This window comes from Amia ocellicauda, chromosome 7 (assembly GCF_036373705.1).
Source record: "Amia ocellicauda isolate fAmiCal2 chromosome 7, fAmiCal2.hap1, whole genome shotgun sequence".
Classification (NCBI taxonomy): domain Eukaryota; kingdom Metazoa; phylum Chordata; class Actinopteri; order Amiiformes; family Amiidae; genus Amia; species Amia ocellicauda.
The window spans coordinates 14500707-14514738 of record NC_089856.1 but is presented as its reverse complement, the minus strand read 5'-3'; the positions used below and the strand labels follow the sequence as shown (position 1 = coordinate 14514738).

Sequence of the window (14032 nt, the reverse complement as noted above, 5' to 3'; positions counted from 1 at the left end):
TCCACATTGAATCTCATCTGCCAGGCGTCAGCCCACGATAAGATGACAAACGCTGTGGCAAGAGAGACCACCCAAAAACGCAACTAATCTACCCTGCAATATAGGTGATCGAACCAAAGCTGAAAGTGGCCAAACTACCCAAGACCACTGTAGATCAACTGCAATTAGTGAGAAATTGTGCAGCTAGAGTTCTGACTTGCATGAGGTTGCGACCTCCCATGACACGTATTTTGTTAAGCCTCCATGGGCTCCCAGTGGCACAGACAATAAGTTACAAGAAACTGTTGCCGACTATCAAGGCCCTGCGTCTTCCAGCGCTTTCTTATTTGGCAGAAGTCATACAGCGCCGTGCTGCAAATGGAGCCGAGGGCTCTGTCAATGCAAAACGTACTCTATCGACCCTTTTACAGGTCGGGTTCTTCTGGCACACGATCCTCTCAATGACAGGTTCCCAGACTCCAGAACTCTCTCTCTCATGACCTAGAACCAGGCTGAAGACCCTCCTGCTCGACAAGGCCTAAGATTAGTTTTCTCCCGTTTTGCTGTGAAAAGCATTTGGAGATATCTTATGGCGTATCTGAAGGGCTGTAGCAGTATTCATCGAGCAACGGTTACATCCCCTTATACCGTCATGGGGACCACAGGTGGATCCTGCACTCTCTATCTCTCCCGTCCTCCTAACACAGCTGACGATGTAGACATCCATCTCAATCAACGAATCAGCACGGCTCAGGAAAGCACATGCAAATGCCAGGAATCCAAAACACGGTGAAAACCCCGGTCCGGTCATTGAAAGACGGACTGCTTCTGACCACTTGTGGGAGAACACACGACAAAACGTGACTGTTTCGGACAGAAAGGAATAATCCACTCAGACTGCAAACCTTTCCTTCCGTTTCATGCAGAACCCAGAAACACTCATCGATAGCTACAAACCGCTCCTAGAAAGCAGCATTTGAAGCTCTTCTCGTGCTCAGAAAGGAATGCTCCGAACTCTTCCTCGTGGACAGCAAGACCACTCAGTCTAGAAAAGCATTTCTCTAGCCACAGACTACAGAAATGATCCCTGAAAGTATAGCCTTAGCCGATTAGAGCCTGGAGCCATATCCCCATGAAACGTAACAGCCCTCCCACTCAGGGTGCATTAGCCTCACTTTTGACTCCCAGGCTTATGAACAAGTAATGCCCACAATGTCTTAGCGTTCATGTCGAAATCCCGGAAGTCGTCGACTTCTGCCTTTTTGCAGCATCCAAAGCACCTGTGCACCATTGGGTGACAGTGGAATAGCCAGCATGCTTGTATGTTGTCAAACGTAGCTCCTCAAGCGTAGATAGGAAACATAAGAAAGTTGACCAAGGGGAGGAGGCCGTTCGACCCATCGTTCTCGCCTGGTGTCTGTTAATACCCAGGTGATCCAAGGATCACGTCCAGTCTGTTCTTGAATGTTCCCAAATTGTGGGCTTCAACCACATCGCTGGGGAGTTTGTTCCAGATTGGAACAACTCTCTGTGTGAAGAAGCGTCTCCTGTTCGCTGTCTTGTGTGCCTCGAAGGCCGATTTTCATTTTTGTCCCCAGGTGCGTGCGTCCCTGCCCATCTGGAAAAGCTCCTCTGGTTTGATGTGGTCACCGCCTTTCACGATTTTGAAGACTTGAATCAAGTTCCCACGTAGTCGTCTCTGTTCCAGGGTGAAAGGGTTCAGATCCCTCAGTCTCTCCGAGTATGACATACCCTTCAAGCCAGGAGAAAGTCTGGTTGCTCGCCTCTGAACTGCCTCGAGAGCAGCGATTTCTTTCTTGAAGCGCTGTGCACACTATTCCAGATGAGGTCTAACTAGTGCATTGTACAGTCGTAACATGACTTCCCTTGTTTGAAATTGAACGCTTTTGACAATGTACCCTAGCATTTTGTTTGCCTTTCTTATTGCCTCCCCACATTGTTTGGATGGGGAAAGTGATGAGTCCACATCAACACCTAGGTTTTTTCTCGTGCGTTACGTCTTCCTCTTGTGTTCCTCCCCTAGTGAAATGCTAGTGGACATTTTTGTTACCTGCCTGTAATACCTTGCACTTGTCCACATTGAATCTCATCTGCCAGGCGTCAGCCCACGATAAGATGACAAACGCTGTGGCAAGAGAGACCACCCAAAAACGCAACTAATCTACCCTGCAATATAGGTGATCGAACCAAAGCTGAAAGTGGCCAAACTACCCAAGACCACTGTAGATCAACTGCAATTAGTGAGAAATTGTGCAGCTAGAGTTCTGACTTGCATGAGGTTGCGACCTCCCATGACACGTATTTTGTTAAGCCTCCATGGGCTCCCAGTGGCACAGACAATAAGTTACAAGAAACTGTTGCCGACTATCAAGGCCCTGCGTCTTCCAGCGCTTTCTTATTTGGCAGAAGTCATACAGCGCCGTGCTGCAAATGGAGCCGAGGGCTCTGTCAATGCAAAACGTACTCTATCGACCCTTTTACAGGTCGGGTTCTTCTGGCACACGATCCTCTCAATGACAGGTTCCCAGACTCCAGAACTCTCTCTCTCATGACCTAGAACCAGGCTGAAGACCCTCCTGCTCGACAAGGCCTAAGATTAGTTTTCTCCCGTTTTGCTGTGAAAAGCATTTGGAGATATCTTATGGCGTATCTGAAGGGCTGTAGCAGTATTCATCGAGCAACGGTTACATCCCCTTATACCGTCATGGGGACCACAGGTGGATCCTGCACTCTCTATCTCTCCCGTCCTCCTAACACAGCTGACGATGTAGACATCCATCTCAATCAACGAATCAGCACGGCTCAGGAAAGCACATGCAAACGCCAGGAATCCAAAACACGGTGAAAACCCCGGTCCGGTCAATGAAAGACAGACTGCTTCTGACCACTCGTGGGAGAACACACGACAATCTGCGACTGTTTCGGACAGAAAGGAATAATCCACTCAGACTGCAAACCTTTCCTTCCGTTTCATGCAGAACCCAGAAACACTCATCGATAGCTACAAACCGCTCCTAGAAAGCAGCGTTTGAAGCGCTTCTCGTGCTCAGAAAGGAATGCTCCGAACTCTTCCTCGTGGACAGCAAGACCACTCAGTCTAGAAAAGCATTTCTCTAGCCACAGACTACAGAAATGATCCCTGAAAGTATAGCCTTAGCCGATTAGAGCCTGGAGCCATATCCCCATGAAACGTAACAGCCCTCCCACTCAGGGTGCATTAGCCTCACTTTTGAGTCCCAGGCTTATGAACAAGTAATGCCCACAATGTCTTAGCGTTCATGTTGAAATCCCGGAAGTCGTCGACTTCTGCCTTTTTGCAGCATCCAAAGCACCTGTGCACCATTGGGTGACAGTGGAATAGCCAGCATGCTTGCATGTTGTCAAACGTAGCTCCTCAAGCGTAGATAGGAAACATAAGAAAGTTGACCAAGGGGAGGAGGCCGTTCGACCCATCGTTCTCGCCTGGTGTCTGTTAATTCCCAGGTGATCCAAGGATCACGTCCAGTCTGTTCTTGAATGTTCCCAAATTGTGGGCTTCAACCACATCGCTGGGGAGTTTGTTCCAGATTGGAACAACTCTCTGTATTAAGAAGCGTCTCCTGTTCGCTGTCTTGTGTGCCTCGAAGGCCGATTTTCATTTTTGTCCCCGGGTGCGTGCGTCCCTGCCCATCTGGAAAAGCTCCTCTGGTTTGATGTGGTCACCGCCTTTCACGATTTTGAAGACTTGAATCAAGTTCCCACGTAGTCGTCTCTGTTCCAGGGTGAAAGGGTTCAGATCCCTCAGTCTCTCCGAGTATGACATACCCTTCAATCCAGGAGAAAGTCTGGTTGCTCGCCTCTGAACTGCCTCGAGAGCAGCGATTTCTTTCTTGAAGCGCTGTGCACACTATTCCAGATGAGGTCTAACTAGTGCATTGTACAGTCGTAACATGACTTCCCTTGTTTGAAATTGAACGCTTTTGACAATGTACCCTAGCATTTTGTTTGCCTTTCTTATTGCCTCCCCACATTGTTTGGATGGGGAAAGTGATGAGTCCACATCAACACCTAGGTTTTTTCTCGTGCGTTACGTCTTCCTCTTGTGTTCCTCCCCTAGTGAAATGCTAGTGGACATTTTTGTTACCTGCCTGTAATACCTTGCACTTGTCCACATTGAATCTCATCTGCCAGGCGTCAGCCCACGATAAGATGACAAACGCTGTGGCAAGAGAGACCACCCAAAAACGCAACTAATCTACCCTGCAATATAGGTGATCGAACCAAAGCTGAAAGTGGCCAAACTACCCAAGACCACTGTAGATCAACTGCAATTAGTGAGAAATTGTGCAGCTAGAGTTCTGACTTGCATGAGGTTGCGACCTCCCATGACACATATTTTGTTAAGCCTCCATGGGCTCCCAGTGGCACAGACAGTAAGTTACAAGAAACTGTTGCCGACTATCAAGGCCCTGCGTCTTCCAGCGCTTTCTTATTTGGCAGAAGTCATACAGCGCCGTGCTGCAAATGGAGCCGAGGGCTCTGTCAATGCAAAACGTACTCTATCGACCCTTTTACAGGTCGGGTTCTTCTGGCACACGATCCTCTCAATGACAGGCTCCCAGACTCCAGAACTCTCTCTCTCTCTCTCATGACCTAGAACCAGGCTGAAGACCCTCCTGCTCGACAAGGCCTACGATTAGTTTTCTCCCCTTTTGCTGTGAAAAGCATTTGGAGATATCTTATGGCGTATCTGAAGGGCTGTAGCAGTATTCATCGAGCAACGGTTACATCCCCTTATACCGTCATGGGGACCACAGGTGGATCCTGCACTCTCTATCTCTCCCGTCCTCCTAACACAGCTGACGATGTAGACATCCATCTCAATCAACGAATCAGCACGGCTCAGGAAAGCACATGCAAATGCCAGGAATCCAAAACACGGTGAAAACCCCGGTCCGGTCATTGAAAGACGGACTGCTTCTGACCACTTGTGGGAGAACACACGACAAAACGTGACTGTTTCGGACAGAAAGGAATAATCCACTCAGACTGCAAACCTTTCCTTCCGTTTCATGCAGAACCCAGAAACACTCATCGATAGCTACAAACCGCTCCTAGAAAGCAGCATTTGAAGCTCTTCTCGTGCTCAGAAAGGAATGCTCCGAACTCTTCCTCGTGGACAGCAAGACCACTCAGTCTAGAAAAGCATTTCTCTAGCCACAGACTACAGAAATGATCCCTGAAAGTATAGCCTTAGCCGATTAGAGCCTGGAGCCATATCCCCATGAAACGTAACAGCCCTCCCACTCAGGGTGCATTAGCCTCACTTTTGACTCCCAGGCTTATGAACAAGTAATGCCCACAATGTCTTAGCGTTCATGTCGAAATCCCGGAAGTCGTCGACTTCTGCCTTTTTGCAGCATCCAAAGCACCTGTGCACCATTGGGTGACAGTGGAATAGCCAGCATGCTTGTATGTTGTCAAACGTAGCTCCTCAAGCGTAGATAGGAAACATAAGAAAGTTGACCAAGGGGAGGAGGCCGTTCGACCCATCGTTCTCGCCTGGTGTCTGTTAATACCCAGGTGATCCAAGGATCACGTCCAGTCTGTTCTTGAATGTTCCCAAATTGTGGGCTTCAACCACATCGCTGGGGAGTTTGTTCCAGATTGGAACAACTCTCTGTGTGAAGAAGCGTCTCCTGTTCGCTGTCTTGTGTGCCTCGAAGGCCGATTTTCATTTTTGTCCCCAGGTGCGTGCGTCCCTGCCCATCTGGAAAAGCTCCTCTGGTTTGATGTGGTCACCGCCTTTCACGATTTTGAAGACTTGAATCAAGTTCCCACGTAGTCGTCTCTGTTCCAGGGTGAAAGGGTTCAGATCCCTCAGTCTCTCCGAGTATGACATACCCTTCAAGCCAGGAGAAAGTCTGGTTGCTCGCCTCTGAACTGCCTCGAGAGCAGCGATTTCTTTCTTGAAGCGCTGTGCACACTATTCCAGATGAGGTCTAACTAGTGCATTGTACGGTCGTAACATGACTTCCCTTGTTTGAAATTGAACGCTTTTGACAATGTACCCTAGCATTTTGTTTGCCTTTCTTATTGCCTCCCCACATTGTTTGGATGGGGAAAGTGATGAGTCCACATCAACACCTAGGTTTTTTCTCGTGCGTTACGTCTTCCTCTTGTGTTCCTCCCCTAGTGAAATGCTAGTGGACATTTTTGTTACCTGCCTGTAATACCTTGCACTTGTCCACATTGAATCTCATCTGCCAGGCGTCAGCCCACGATAAGATGACAAACGCTGTGGCAAGAGAGACCACCCAAAAACGCAACTAATCTACCCTGCAATATAGGTGATCGAACCAAAGCTGAAAGTGGCCAAACTACCCAAGACCACTGTAGATCAACTGCAATTAGTGAGAAATTGTGCAGCTAGAGTTCTGACTTGCATGAGGTTGCGACCTCCCATGACACGTATTTTGTTAAGCCTCCATGGGCTCCCAGTGGCACAGACAATAAGTTACAAGAAACTGTTGCCGACTATCAAGGCCCTGCGTCTTCCAGCGCTTTCTTATTTGGCAGAAGTCATACAGCGCCGTGCTGCAAATGGAGCCGAGGGCTCTGTCAATGCAAAACGTACTCTATCGACCCTTTTACAGGTCGGGTTCTTCTGGCACACGATCCTCTCAATGACAGGTTCCCAGACTCCAGAACTCTCTCTCTCATGACCTAGAACCAGGCTGAAGACCTTCCTGCTCGACAAGGCCTAAGATTAGTTTTCTCCCGTTTTGCTGTGAAAAGCATTTGGAGATATCTTATGGCGTATCTGAAGGGCTGTAGCAGTATTCATCGAGCAACGGTTACATCCCCTTATACCGTCATGGGGACCACAGGTGGATCCTGCACTCTCTATATCTCCCGTCCTCCTAACACAGCTGACGATGTAGACATCCATCTCAATCAACGAATCAGCACGGCTCAGGAAAGCACATGCAAACGCCAGGAATCCAAAACACGGTGAAAACCCCGGTCCGGTCAATGAAAGACAGACTGCTTCTGACCACTCGTGGGAGAACACACGACAAAACGTGACTGTTTCGGACAGAAAGGAATAATCCACTCAGACTGCAAACCTTTCCTTCCGTTTCATGCAGAACCCAGAAACACTCATCAATAGCTACAAACCGCTCCTAGAAAGCAGCGTTTGAAGCGCTTCTCGTGCTCAGAAAGGAATGCTCCGAACTCTTCCTCGTGGACAGCAAGACCACTCAGTCTAGAAAAGCATTTCTCTAGCCACAGACTACAGAAATGATCCCTGAAAGTATAGCCTTAGCCGATTAGAGCCTGGAGCCATATCCCCATGAAACGTAACAGCCCTCCCACTCAGGGTGCATTAGCGTCACTTTTGAGTCCCAGGCTTATGAACAAGTAATGCCCACAATGTCTTAGCGTTCATGTTGAAATCCCGGAAGTCGTCGACTTCTGCCTTTTTGCAGCATCCAAAGCACCTGTGCACCATTGGGTGACAGTGGAATAGCCAGCATGCTTGCATGTTGTCAAACGTAGCTCCTCAAGCGTAGATAGGAAACATAAGAAAGTTGACCAAGGGGAGGAGGCCGTTCGACCCATCGTTCTCGCCTGGTGTCTGTTAATTCCCAGGTGATCCAAGGATCACGTCCAGTCTGTTCTTGAATGTTCCCAAATTGTGGGCTTCAACCACATCGCTGGGGAGTTTGTTCCAGATTGGAACAACTCTCTGTGTTAAGAAGCGTCTCCTGTTCGCTGTCTTGTGTGCCTCGAAGGCCGATTTTCATTTTTGTCCCCGGGTGCGTGCGTCCCTGCCCATCTGGAAAAGCTCCTCTGGTTTGATGTGGTCACCGCCTTTCACGATTTTGAAGACTTGAATCAAGTTCCCACGTAGTCGTCTCTGTTCCAGGGTGAAAGGGTTCAGATCCCTCAGTCTCTCCGAGTATGACATACCCTTCAATCCAGGAGAAAGTCTGGTTGCTCGCCTCTGAACTGCCTCGAGAGCAGCGATTTCTTTCTTGAAGCGCTGTGCACACTATTCCAGATGAGGTCTAACTAGTGCATTGTACAGTCGTAACATGACTTCCCTTGTTTGAAATTGAACGCTTTTGACAATGTACCCTAGCATTTTGTTTGCCTTTCTTATTGCCTCCCCACATTGTTTGGATGGGGAAAGTGATGAGTCCACATCAACACCTAGGTTTTTTCTCGTGCGTTACGTCTTCCTCTTGTGTTCCTCCCCTAGTGAAATGCTAGTGGACATTTTTGTTACCTGCCTGTAATACCTTGCGCTTGTCCACATTGAATCTCATCTGCCAGGCGTCAGCCCACGATAAGATGACAAACGCTGTGGCAAGAGAGACCACCCAAAAACGCAACTAATCTACCCTGCAATATAGGTGATCGAACCAAAGCTGAAAGTGGCCAAACTACCCAAGACCACTGTAGATCAACTGCAATTAGTGAGAAATTGTGCAGCTAGAGTTCTGACTTGCATGAGGTTGCGACCTCCCATGACACATATTTTGTTAAGCCTCCATGGGCTCCCAGTGGCACAGACAGTAAGTTACAAGAAACTGTTGCCGACTATCAAGGCCCTGCGTCTTCCAGCGCTTTCTTATTTGGCAGAAGTCATACAGCGCCGTGCTGCAAATGGAGCCGAGGGCTCTGTCAATGCAAAACGTACTCTATCGACCCTTTTACAGGTCGGGTTCTTCTGGGACACGATCCTCTCAATGACAGGCTCCCAGACTCCAGAACTCTCTCTCTCTCTCTCATGACCTAGAACCAGGCTGAAGACCCTCCTGCTCGACAAGGCCTACGATTAGTTCTCTCCCCTTTTGCTGTGAAAAGCATTTGGAGATATCTTATGGCATATCTGAAGGGCTGTAGCAGTATTCATCGAGCAACGGTTACATCCCCTTATACCGTCATGGGGACCACAGGTGGATCCTGCACTCTCTATCTCTCCCGTCCTCCTAACACAGCTGACGATGTAGACATCCATCTCAATCAACGAATCAGCACGGCTCAGGAAAGCACATGCAAACGCCAGGAATCCAAAACACGGTGAAAACCCCGGTCCGGTCATTGAAAGATGGACTGCTTCTGACCACTTGTGGGAGAACACACTACAAAACGTGACTGTTTCGGACAGAAAGGAATAATCCACTCAGACTGCAAACCTTTCCTTCCGTTTCATGCAGAACCCAGAAACACTCATCAATAGCTACAAACCGCTCCTAGAAAGCAGCGTTTGAAGCGCTTCTCGTGCTCAGAAAGGAATGCTCCGAACTCTTCCTCGTGGACAGCAAGACCACTCAGTCTAGAAAAGCATTTCTCTAGCCACAGACTACAGAAATGATCCCTGAAAGTATAGCCTTAGCCGATTAGAGCCTGGAGCCATATCCCCATGAAACGTAACAGCCCTCCCACTCAGGGTGCATTAGCGTCACTTTTGAGTCCCAGGCTTATGAACAAGTAATGCCCACAATGTCTTAGCGTTCATGTTGAAATCCCGGAAGTCGTCGACTTCTGCCTTTTTGCAGCATCCAAAGCACCTGTGCACCATTGGGTGACAGTGGAATAGCCAGCATGCTTGCATGTTGTCAAACGTAGCTCCTCAAGCGTAGATAGGAAACATAAGAAAGTTGACCAAGGGGAGGAGGCCGTTCGACCCATCGTTCTCGCCTGGTGTCTGTTAATTCCCAGGTGATCCAAGGATCACGTCCAGTCTGTTCTTGAATGTTCCCAAATTGTGGGCTTCAACCACATCGCTGGGGAGTTTGTTCCAGATTGGAACAACTCTCTGTGTTAAGAAGCGTCTCCTGTTCGCTGTCTTGTGTGCCTCGAAGGCCGATTTTCATTTTTGTCCCCGGGTGCGTGCGTCCCTGCCCATCTGGAAAAGCTCCTCTGGTTTGATGTGGTCACCGCCTTTCACGATTTTGAAGACTTGAATCAAGTTCCCACGTAGTCGTCTCTGTTCCAGGGTGAAAGGGTTCAGATCCCTCAGTCTCTCCGAGTATGACATACCCTTCAATCCAGGAGAAAGTCTGGTTGCTCGCCTCTGAACTGCCTCGAGAGCAGCGATTTCTTTCTTGAAGCGCTGTGCACACTATTCCAGATGAGGTCTAACTAGTGCATTGTACAGTCGTAACATGACTTCCCTTGTTTGAAATTGAACGCTTTTGACAATGTACCCTAGCATTTTGTTTGCCTTTCTTATTGCCTCCCCACATTGTTTGGATGGGGAAAGTGATGAGTCCACATCAACACCTAGGTTTTTTCTCGTGCGTTACGTCTTCCTCTTGTGTTCCTCCCCTAGTGAAATGCTAGTGGACATTTTTGTTACCTGCCTGTAATACCTTGCGCTTGTCCACATTGAATCTCATCTGCCAGGCGTCAGCCCACGATAAGATGACAAACGCTGTGGCAAGAGAGACCACCCAAAAACGCAACTAATCTACCCTGCAATATAGGTGATCGAACCAAAGCTGAAAGTGGCCAAACTACCCAAGACCACTGTAGATCAACTGCAATTAGTGAGAAATTGTGCAGCTAGAGTTCTGACTTGCATGAGGTTGCGACCTCCCATGACACATATTTTGTTAAGCCTCCATGGGCTCCCAGTGGCACAGACAGTAAGTTACAAGAAACTGTTGCCGACTATCAAGGCCCTGCGTCTTCCAGCGCTTTCTTATTTGGCAGAAGTCATACAGCGCCGTGCTGCAAATGGAGCCGAGGGCTCTGTCAATGCAAAACGTACTCTATCGACCCTTTTACAGGTCGGGTTCTTCTGGGACACGATCCTCTCAATGACAGGCTCCCAGACTCCAGAACTCTCTCTCTCTCTCTCATGACCTAGAACCAGGCTGAAGACCCTCCTGCTCGACAAGGCCTACGATTAGTTCTCTCCCCTTTTGCTGTGAAAAGCATTTGGAGATATCTTATGGCATATCTGAAGGGCTGTAGCAGTATTCATCGAGCAACGGTTACATCCCCTTATACCGTCATGGGGACCACAGGTGGATCCTGCACTCTCTATCTCTCCCGTCCTCCTAACACAGCTGACGATGTAGACATCCATCTCAATCAACGAATCAGCACGGCTCAGGAAAGCACATGCAAACGCCAGGAATCCAAAACACGGTGAAAACCCCGGTCCGGTCATTGAAAGACGGACTGCTTCTGACCACTTGTGGGAGAACACACTACAAAACGTGACTGTTTCGGACAGAAAGGAATAATCCACTCAGACTGCAAACCTTTCCTTCCGTTTCATGCAGAACCCAGAAACACTCATCAATAGCTTTAAACCGCTCCTAGAAAGCAGCATTTGAAGCTCTTCTCGTGCTCAGAAAGGAATGCTCCGAACTCTTCCTCGTGGACAGCAAGACCACTCAGTCTAGAAAAGCATTTCTCTAGCCACAGACTACAAAAATGATCCCTGAAAGTATAGCCTTAGCCGATTAGAGCCTGGAGCCATATCCCCATGAAACGTAACAGCCCTCCCACTCAGGGTGCATTAGCCTCACTTTTGACTCCCAGGCTTATGAACAAGTAATTCCCACAATGTCTTAGCGTTCATGATGAAATCCCGGAAGAAGTTGACTTCTGCCTTTTTGCAGCATCCAAAGCACCTGTGCACCATTGGGTGACAGTGGAATAGCCAGCATGCTTGCATGTTGTCAAACGTAGCTCCTCTAGCGTAGATAGGAAACATAAGAAAGTTGACCAAGGGGAGGAGGCCGTTCGACCCATCGTTCTCGCCTGGTGTCTGTTAATACCCAGGTGATCCAAGGATCACGTCCAGTCTGTTCTTGAATGTTCCCAAATTGTGGGCTTCAACCACATCGCTGGGGAGTTTGTTCCAGATTGGAACAACTCTCTGTGTTAAGAAGCGTCTCCTGTTCGCTGTCTTGTGTGCCTCGAAGGCCGATTTTCATTTGTGTCCCCGGGTGCGTGCGTCCCTGCCCATCTGGAAAAGCTCCTCTGGTTTGATGTGGTCACCGCCTTTCACGATTTTGAAGACTTGAATCAAGTTCCCACGTAGTCGTCTCTGTTCCAGGGTGAAAGGGTTCAGATCCCTCAGTCTCTCCGAGTATGACATACCCTTCAATCCAGGAGAAAGTCTGGTTGCTCGCCTCTGAACTGCCTCGAGAGCAGCGATTTCTTTCTTGAAGCGCTGTGCACACTTTTCCAGATGAGGTCTAACTAGTGCATTGTACAGTCGTAACATGACTTCCCTTGTTTGAAATTGAACGCTTTTGACAATGTACCCTAGCATTTTGTTTGCCTTTCTTATTGCCTCCCCACATTGTTTGGATGGGGAAAGTGATGAGTCCACATCAACGCCTAGGTTTTTTCTTGTGCGTTACGTCTTCCTCTTGTGTTCCTCCCCTAGTGAAATGCTAGTGGACATTTTTGTTACCTGCCTGTAATACCTTGCACTTGTCCACATTGAATCTCATCTGCCAGGCGTCAGCCCACGATAAGATGACAAACGCTGTGGCAAGAGAGACCAGCCAATAACGCAACTAATCTACCCTGCAATATAGGTGATCGAACCAAAGCTGAAAGTGGCCAAACTACCCAAGACCACTGTAGATCAACTGCAATTAGTGAGAAATTGTGCAGCTAGAGTTCTGACTTGCATGAGGTTGCGACCTCCCATGACACGTATTTTGTTAAGCCTCCATGGGCTCCCAGTGGCACAGACAGTAAGTTACAAGAAACTGTTGCCGACTATCAAGGCCCTGCGTCTTCCAGCGCTTTCTTATTTGGCAGAAGTCATACAGCGCCGTGCTGCAAATGGAGCCGAGGGCTCTGTCAATGCAAAACGTACTCTATCGACCCTTTTACAGGTCGGGTTCTTTTGGCACACGATCCTCTCAATGACAGGTTCCCAGACTCCAGAACTCTCTCTCTCATGACCTAGAACCAGGCTGAAGACCCTCCTGCTCGACAAGGCCTAAGATTAGTTTTCTCCCGTTTTGCTGTGAAAAGCATTTGGAGATATCTTATGGCGTATCTGAAGGGCTGTAGCAGTATTCATCGAGCAACGGTTACATCCCCTTATACCGTCATGGGGACCACAGGTGGATCCTGCACTCTCTATCTCTCCCGTCCTCCTAACACAGCTGACGATGTAGACATCCATCTCAATCAACGAATCAGCACGGCTCAGGAAAGCACATGCAAACGCCAGGAATCCAAAACACGGTGAAAACCCCGGTCCGGTCATTGAAAGACGGACTGCTTCTGACCACTTGTGGGAGAACACACGACAAAACGTGACTGTTTCGGACAGAAAGGAATAATCCACTCAGACTGCAAACCTTTCCTTCCGTTTCATGCAGAACCCAGAAACACTCATCAATAGCTACAAACCGCTCCTAGAAAGCAGCATTTGAAGCTCTTCTCGTGCTCAGAAAGGAATGCTCCGAACTCTTCCTCGTGGACAGCAAGACCACTCAGTCTAGAAAAGCATTTCTCTAGCCACAGACTACAGAAATGATCCCTGAAAGTATAGCCTTAGCCGATTAGAGCCTGGAGCCATATCCCCATGAAACGTAACAGCCCTCCCACTCAGGGTGCATTAGCCTCACTTTTGACTCCCAGGCTTATGAACAAGTAATGCCCACAATGTCTTAGCGTTCATGATGAAATCCTGGAAGTCGTCGACTTCTGCCTTTTTGCAGCATCCAAAGCACCTGTGCACCATTGGGTGACAGTGGAATAGCCAGCAAGCTTGCATGTTGTCAAACGTAGCTCCTCTAGCGTAGATAGGAAACATAAGAAAGTTGACCAAGGGGAGGAGGCCATTCGACCCATCGTTCTCGCCTGGTGACTGTTAATACCCAGGTGATCCAAGGATCACGTCCAGTCTGTTCTTGAATGTTCCCAAATTGTGGGCTTCAACCACATCGCTGGGGAGTTTGTTCCAGATTGGAACAACTCTCTTTGTGAAGAAGCGTCTCGTGTTCACTGTCTTGTGTGCCTCGAAGGCCTATTTTCATTTGTGTCCCCG

General features: G+C 48.5%; 7 pseudogenes; all 7 read right to left on the bottom strand.

Moving 5' to 3' along the window:
• Positions 1 to 866: 866 nt before the first annotated feature.
• Positions 867 to 1082, bottom strand: LOC136754171 (uncharacterized; annotated as a pseudogene).
• A 1857-nt stretch (positions 1083 to 2939) lies between these two features.
• Positions 2940 to 3155, bottom strand: LOC136754203 (uncharacterized; annotated as a pseudogene).
• A 1863-nt stretch (positions 3156 to 5018) lies between these two features.
• LOC136754229 (uncharacterized) lies at positions 5019 to 5234 on the bottom strand (annotated as a pseudogene).
• A 1857-nt stretch (positions 5235 to 7091) lies between these two features.
• Positions 7092 to 7307, bottom strand: LOC136754193 (uncharacterized; annotated as a pseudogene).
• Positions 7308 to 9170: 1863 nt separating this feature from the next.
• LOC136754192 (uncharacterized) lies at positions 9171 to 9386 on the bottom strand (annotated as a pseudogene).
• A 1863-nt stretch (positions 9387 to 11249) lies between these two features.
• LOC136754201 (uncharacterized) lies at positions 11250 to 11465 on the bottom strand (annotated as a pseudogene).
• Positions 11466 to 13322: 1857 nt separating this feature from the next.
• Positions 13323 to 13538, bottom strand: LOC136754206 (uncharacterized; annotated as a pseudogene).
• Positions 13539 to 14032: the final 494 nt, after the last annotated feature.